The sequence below is a fragment of the Agrilus planipennis genome, unplaced genomic scaffold (assembly GCF_000699045.2).
Source record: "Agrilus planipennis isolate EAB-ADULT unplaced genomic scaffold, Apla_2.0 scaffold315, whole genome shotgun sequence".
Classification (NCBI taxonomy): domain Eukaryota; kingdom Metazoa; phylum Arthropoda; class Insecta; order Coleoptera; family Buprestidae; genus Agrilus; species Agrilus planipennis.
The window spans coordinates 146,778-153,661 of NW_020440074.1; the positions used below are offsets into that span (position 1 = coordinate 146,778).

Sequence of the window (6,884 nt, forward strand, 5' to 3'; positions counted from 1 at the left end):
AGGAGATCGGGCTGAAACTATAGCTACAAGCTATCCAAGGATGGTACTATAGAATGTCACCTCAAGGTAGGCCTAGTGGCGTCATCTCTTGGTTAGGCCGGAAACTTATCAATCCACCCTCGTATATAAGCCCTATATGAAAGTACCAATTATTAAAGTGAAATTTAATTTTTTTCCACTATAAATGATCTCAGGTTAATAAGGAATAAATTGTTACTCGCTTACTGATTTAGTCGTTATTACACTTTTGCTGAAAAAGGAGGATGAAGAGACTGAAAAAAAAGAAAAACAGGAAAAGCGGGAAAATAAAATCTTGTTCTATACATACAAAATAAACTGAAAACATTTGGGTTTAACATTAAATCATGAGGATGTAGAATACTTAATAACAATACGATGGGGTTTGAACTCACGTTGTTACAGATTTTGAACGTTCTTCTAGCATCAGTAGAAGGATGAAGTCGGTAGGTGGTTTTGTTAAAGATTACTTATATTACATTATGAATTTAATTTAAAACACTTTATAAAGAATAGCAGAATTGCAAGGTATTGAGTTGTTTCTCTTACATGTTTCTGTCTGTATTTACTTCATAGCTGGAAAGAGAATGCGCAAGTCCATGCTATATATCTATGACGGTTACAAAGAATACTAGATTTTGTAGATCTCACATTCTAGAACCAGATGAGCCCTTATAATTAGTTGTCGCGAGGTCGGAACAGTTAGTTCGAGTTGTAGTTACGAAGCGATAGAATGATCAATAGGAGAAAGAGCGAAGAAGCGATAGTGTTTGATATTGTAGTGAACGGCTAATAAATCAATTAATAATACTGGTTTTAAAGAGTAACAGTGGAATGCTATATAAAGTATTTAATTATAGCTCCTTGTATATCTTTGAATATCAGGATAAACATTTAGAAAACTACAAATAACCCATCGAGCAAATATGGCAATGGGTAGGTAGATCGTTTAAAGCACATGCTATTTTATAATCACAACCATTGCTTGTGAATTAATTAAATTAAGTTTCTGCCAAAAGCGTTTGGAAATTGGCAAGAACGGATCACAATACTAATTTAAATAAAACTATTAATAGTTTTCACCAACACCTCACAACTCAAATAGACGATTTTACGAGATATTCTAAATCCACTTTATATATACAGGGTGTCCCAAGCAAACGGGTTTCTTCAATAACTGCTTTAGATCTGAAGATATTAAAAAGTTTCTTAAAAAAGTGGTATATACAAGTATTTCCATAAAATTCGCACTAAATCAATAAATAGGCGGTTGCAGTACTCTGCGCCATTTTGAATATCTCCGAAATGAAAGCAAACAGAGGTGTGCTATTTTCATCCGTAGCTTGTGGGCGAAATGGCCTACTATTTCAACTGTTAACGCAAACATATTCTTTTCAAATTCATTATAATCTACCACTTCATTGTTTCGAACTGGCATAATTATTTAAAAATTAAAAGGAAGATTCACCCCTAATTACCAAAAAAAATTTATTTGAGCGGACACGTGTTTCGCCCACTTCATACGTGGGCATTGTCAACGCGAGACGTATGAAGTGAACGATATATATATAGTTTAATAAAGTATTTGTTTATTATACGAAAACTGTCTTTCATTTCCACAAAAAAAAACGAAATGACTTTCCGAACAGCCCTATATTTTGGGAGTGGTAGATTTCAATGAATTTGGAAAGAACATGTTTGCGTTAATAGTGTAAGTAGTAGGCCATTTCTTCCACAAGCTAGGTGTGAAAATAGCACACCTCTTTCTGCTTTCGTTTCGGTGATATTCAAAATGGTGCAGAGCCTACTTATTGATTTAGTGCGAATTTTATGGAAATTGATGAATTTCAGACATAATATATGGTTAAGAAAGTGGTATTTAAATTTAACGAAGAAATCAAAGATGCAATAATAAATGGGGCATTCAATTTGAAAAGATGAAGTTAAGTTGCCTCCAGGAGAAATGGGACACTCTGTACAATCGAAAATAATTTCAGAATATGAAGAGACCTATATGGCGCCACTTTTGTAGAAAACTGTTTTCGATATCTCCAACTATAAAGCAGTTATTGAGGAAACGCGTTTGCTTGGGACACCCTGTATATATTGATAAATTATTTTATAAAACTGGTTTCTTCTATTAGAAAACGTTGAACTATAATTAAAACCTCGTTATGGTATCTTTTGACTGCCGAAAAAAGTTAATCAAGTAACAAAGTGGTGAATATACACCAGATAAATAAAGTTAACAATTTATGCTGCTCAATAATTTATAAATCATAATTAAATGTGTAGCGTAAAATAAAATTCGTGTTTCCACTTAACTGAACATTAACATAATTTAAAAATGTTAAGGGGTTATGTAGTAAAATAAGTTTTTTTCCCTATTTCCAATGTGTCCAGTTACGAAAAACCAGTTAAAATTTTTATTTTACTTTACCGTATGTGTACCCACTATTACACTTTTGAACCAAATGAAATGGTAGTGTTGATTCGCTACTTTACCAGTTAATTTTCTTCAGATATACGTACTTTCAAGTACTCGTATGTCGCCATCTGAAAATAATAAGCACATTTGTAACAATTACATTCATAAAATAAAACGACGTTCTAACAACAAATGTTGTTTGATTATTAGTACAATGTTTAGACAATATACAATGTATACTCTTTTTTTAGTTTTAGGATAGAAAATGCGCTTGAGCGCAGGTGAGCCCGTATAATTAGTTGTCGCGACGTCGGAAAAGTTAGTTCAAGTTCTAGTTACAAAGCGATAGAATTCTCAAAAGGGGAAAGAGCGAAGAAGCGATAGTGTTTGATTTTGTATTGAACGGGCAATAAATTAATTAATAATACTGCTGTTAAAGATTTAATAGTTAAATAAATTAATGAGTAGTGCGAAAACTGTTTGATTGCGGGACTATAAGTGCAAGCAGCGTGGCGAACTCCAACTGTATAAGTTTGCTACTGAAATACATATATTTGAAATTAAAACTTATTGAATCCCACAAGAAGTAGTTGTAGATGTCATTCAGTATGCCCTCTGCAATTACCCTTGCACATATACTTTAATGTTATCTGGAAAATAGCTCGTCATCCAATGCCGTTATTATTAGATCAATGAGGTATTTTACCAAAAAGCACATGAAGACTATTAACAAAAAGACAATTACCATCTCCACAGTTGTCGATGATACCTGGAATCACAAAGCACATTAATTGCATTAAACATCTTCATTTTATGAAAAAACTATATCAAAGACGTATAAAATAAATGATCTCATGTGTGTAGCTAATGAAAATTATTTGTAATGTTCAATATTTTCATTCAGACCGATTAAAACATGAATAGAACCCCCTTATTTATCAATTTGGAAAATGGAAGTGACAATGAAACTGGCATTAGTGTAACTAACGGTGACACTAGGTAAAGTGTTTTTGAATTAATTTTTACCACTACAGCTAACCTCAAATTAATGAGGAAAAATTTTTGGTGCTGCCACGCCTTCGGCGGGAATTGAACTGTTATACACTTTTTTGTAAAATGATAATAATAACAAAATAACAAAAAAACACAACGTGTAATTATACAACAAGCTGCTGAAGTGAAACTTCTTCAAACACACAAACATACCGGGATAGAGGTTAAGGAATGGGTTTATTGGTATTGTTTGTACACTATGCTTCGCACGGGTACAATGCTGATAGTAAATATACTGTAGAATGTTTTTATATACAACAATCACAGCTTTTTTGTCATTGGACAATACAATCGGGCCGGTACCGCCGCAACCGCTATGTCCCTGCATTTTAAGTCTGTAATATCTTCGAAAATATTAATTTAAATTACATGCTATAAAGGGCCACATTGATCTATATTAAATGCACAATGTATTTAAAAGTACTTAATTGGATAAGGATTAACGCTGTATTGCTTAAAATCGCTTCGTAAATAAGCCATTATTTCTCGTAAAAAGTAAAGGATAAAAAATGGTTATTGTGGGTTATCCCTAAGAGATAGACATATACCATCGCGGACTTTTTTGTAGACCTTTTTAAGATGTACAATACTCTGGTATATTATTTTGATCTATCTCGTAGGGTTCAGCCAGCGTTTGCAACGTAAGCGCAAAAAAATTGTTTATTTACGACATCACATTACAAACCTCTAAAATTATCAGTGATTCTCTACTATATTATGCATGTATTATACATATAAACCTTCCTCTTGAATTACTCTATCTATTAAAAGAAAAAAACGCATTAAAATTCGTTGCGTAGTTTTAAAGATAAGCATACATAGGGACAGACAACGGGGGAAATGCGTTGGATGATTTCGTTACATAGCAACTCGCATGAAACGAACTTACCCTACCGTACGTAAAGAAGTTTCACCTCAATAATATTTATAAGTGTAACGTTTTACCTATTTGTTACCTTTCTTTTAAAAATGTTCCACCGAAGTGTTTAATAACAAATTGTTATTGTTGTTAATATTTGATCTCAACTGAAGTAAACAATAAGAAAATTTAAAACTACTTCCTTTTGTGTTAGGGAGTCCCTATAAAAACAATCAGAAATTTGTGAAGGTCTTGGAATAAGAATGATGAGTGGTAGTTCAGTCTACTCGACTGCGCTAGCATGTTTTTCTCATACTTCGAATGTCCAGATACGTACCACCAAGTAAACCTGAAAATAATAAGCACATTTATAACAATTACATTCATAAAACAAACGTTTCTGATAAAACGACCTTCGAAGAACAAATGTTGTTTAGTTATTGTTACAGTGTTTAGGCAATACACAATGTATGGTTTTTCTAGTTTAAAGTTTAATAAGTACTTTCACCTATTGGTTTTTAGCTGTCCTAGGCTACACACATGTCTTCTGTTGAGTAAAATATCTAACAAGTTTAAAACAATAAAAAATAAACTAAGAAGGTGTAGAAAAAGCAAACGTAGATTGTAGTGCCTTTTCAGGTGTGCTGCTGTACCACATTTTTCAATGAACAAACTCTTAATGGTTTTAAGAAATTTAATTTACATTACCGCTGGATTTTTCATTATTTTCTTTCAGGCGTCTTGACTTTTTAATAGCAAATGGCGACATTAAGCCGACCTTGTATTACTTTTATACTGAATGCTCTTAAAAAAATGAATAAATTTTAATTACATAAGTTAAGTTGGTGAAGCCAGAATTCCAAAGTAAATGATCGTGGAATCAATATTTACTTTATAACCAAAACTTGTGCATTATCATCACCATTCAGCGAATAGGAACTTCTTACACCTTTTATAATGGGGATTTCTATTATCAACCTTGCTATACTGTCGCCTACTTCTTTTGGCGTTTTTAAGTATATACATATATTAGTTATATTTTGAAAACATATTAAATGTTATAGTGTTAATGTTGAATGACGACATTAAATACTGAAATCAGCGGATCCCAGTAATGTCTAGCTGTGACAGGAAATATCGCTAAAAAGTACAATCGACCAAAACACATTTGACTACTGAAAATACCATTTGGGTCATTTATCATGAAAACGAAAATCTCCGAGCGACAAATCTGATGGTTGATCGGGTTCGACGATCGAAGGCTGCTAGACCTCTTATCCTAGGTCGTAAGTAATTGTAAATGAACGAAGGAGGGATAAACATGTTCAACAATTAGCTAATTTCGGACCGAGCGGCATGGCCTAGAGGTTTAGACCATTGCTTAGCATTCGGGAGGACACCGTTTTCGCTGGATCACTCAGGCAAATGCTGCGGCAGTAATCTTCATTTCGTCCGTATCATCTTTCTCACCCAAACCACCACCCCGGAGGGACTGTCCGCCCACCAGCATTACTGGCTGGTGGGAATGAAACACCCAAAAGCTTTTTTTTTCGAATGTCGGTTAGTTGCGCCTCAACGCCGGAGTTGGAACTCTTTTAGATTTTGTTTCATAGGTTTGTTTGTTCTATTTAATTTAATTAATTGACACTACTGAGAAAACGCGAACGATTAAGAAACTTTATGCAGCTACGCATGAGGAACGTTAAAGAAATTTTGGAAAAATGACGAATTTGCGCAAAAAGCGATTTAATAATGAATAATTACATATACTCCAGATTACTACTTTGCGTAAAGGTACGGTTAAGTTGACTTGTGAAAAACAACTTTCCGGAATTGAATGTGATCCTATGGAATTTTTATGAAATTTTATGAAAAAAGAAATCCGCGGTTTGAAAATATTTTCTGTGACAGCCATACATTAAAGACATCACATATTTCAATGTACTGCCGACATGTGTAATAAACACATAAATATAGATATTAAATTAGTAAAGGTTATTACCATCGGGTGATGGTTCCGGAAAGGGGGCCCCTGAAACAAAAACATGGTTATAGCGTAATTAAATCAAAAACAATTCATTCCTCAGTATAATAAGTGTTCAGTGTTTGGTGGGCGGGCAGTCCCTCCGGACTACGCCGGAAGGTAGGGTGGAAGGCCCTCTTCAGCCTCCTTTCAGGAATCGTTGACAGAAAAAGGACAGACCAAGGCAGACGGACCCGGAATCGAACCGGCGTCCTCCCGAATGCCAAGCAATGGTCTAGAGCAGGGGTCGGCAATCTGCGGCTCGCGAGCCACTTGCGGCTCTTTGGATGTGAAGCTGCGGCTCAATACGAAAATATTATTTATTTTATCAAAAAAATCGGTTGTCTGTAAAGTCGGTTTACTGACGATAGTTGAACGTGACAACGTCATAAGAAAATACTGATGGAATGGTTTCATTTTTCGAAACAAAATTTTAATTTTATTTGTTTGATAGATATTTTGTATGGATATAGAGAAGGAGGTAAATGGAAATGTATTATTGT

At 34.0% G+C, this 6,884-nt stretch overlaps 1 long non-coding RNA gene across 1 annotated transcript in view; it reads right to left on the reverse strand.

Moving 5' to 3' along the window:
* Nucleotides 1-4,355: 4,355 nt before the first annotated feature.
* LOC108741950 overlaps nucleotides 4,356-6,884 on the reverse strand; it is an 8,665-nt gene continuing 6,136 nt past the window's right edge. Inside the window, exons 2-3 of the long non-coding RNA XR_001938593.1 lie at nucleotides 6,361-6,390; nucleotides 4,356-4,707 (exon numbers count right to left, since the gene is read on the reverse strand). This is a non-coding gene — a long non-coding RNA (uncharacterized LOC108741950). The remainder of the gene's footprint in view (nucleotides 4,708-6,360; nucleotides 6,391-6,884) is intronic.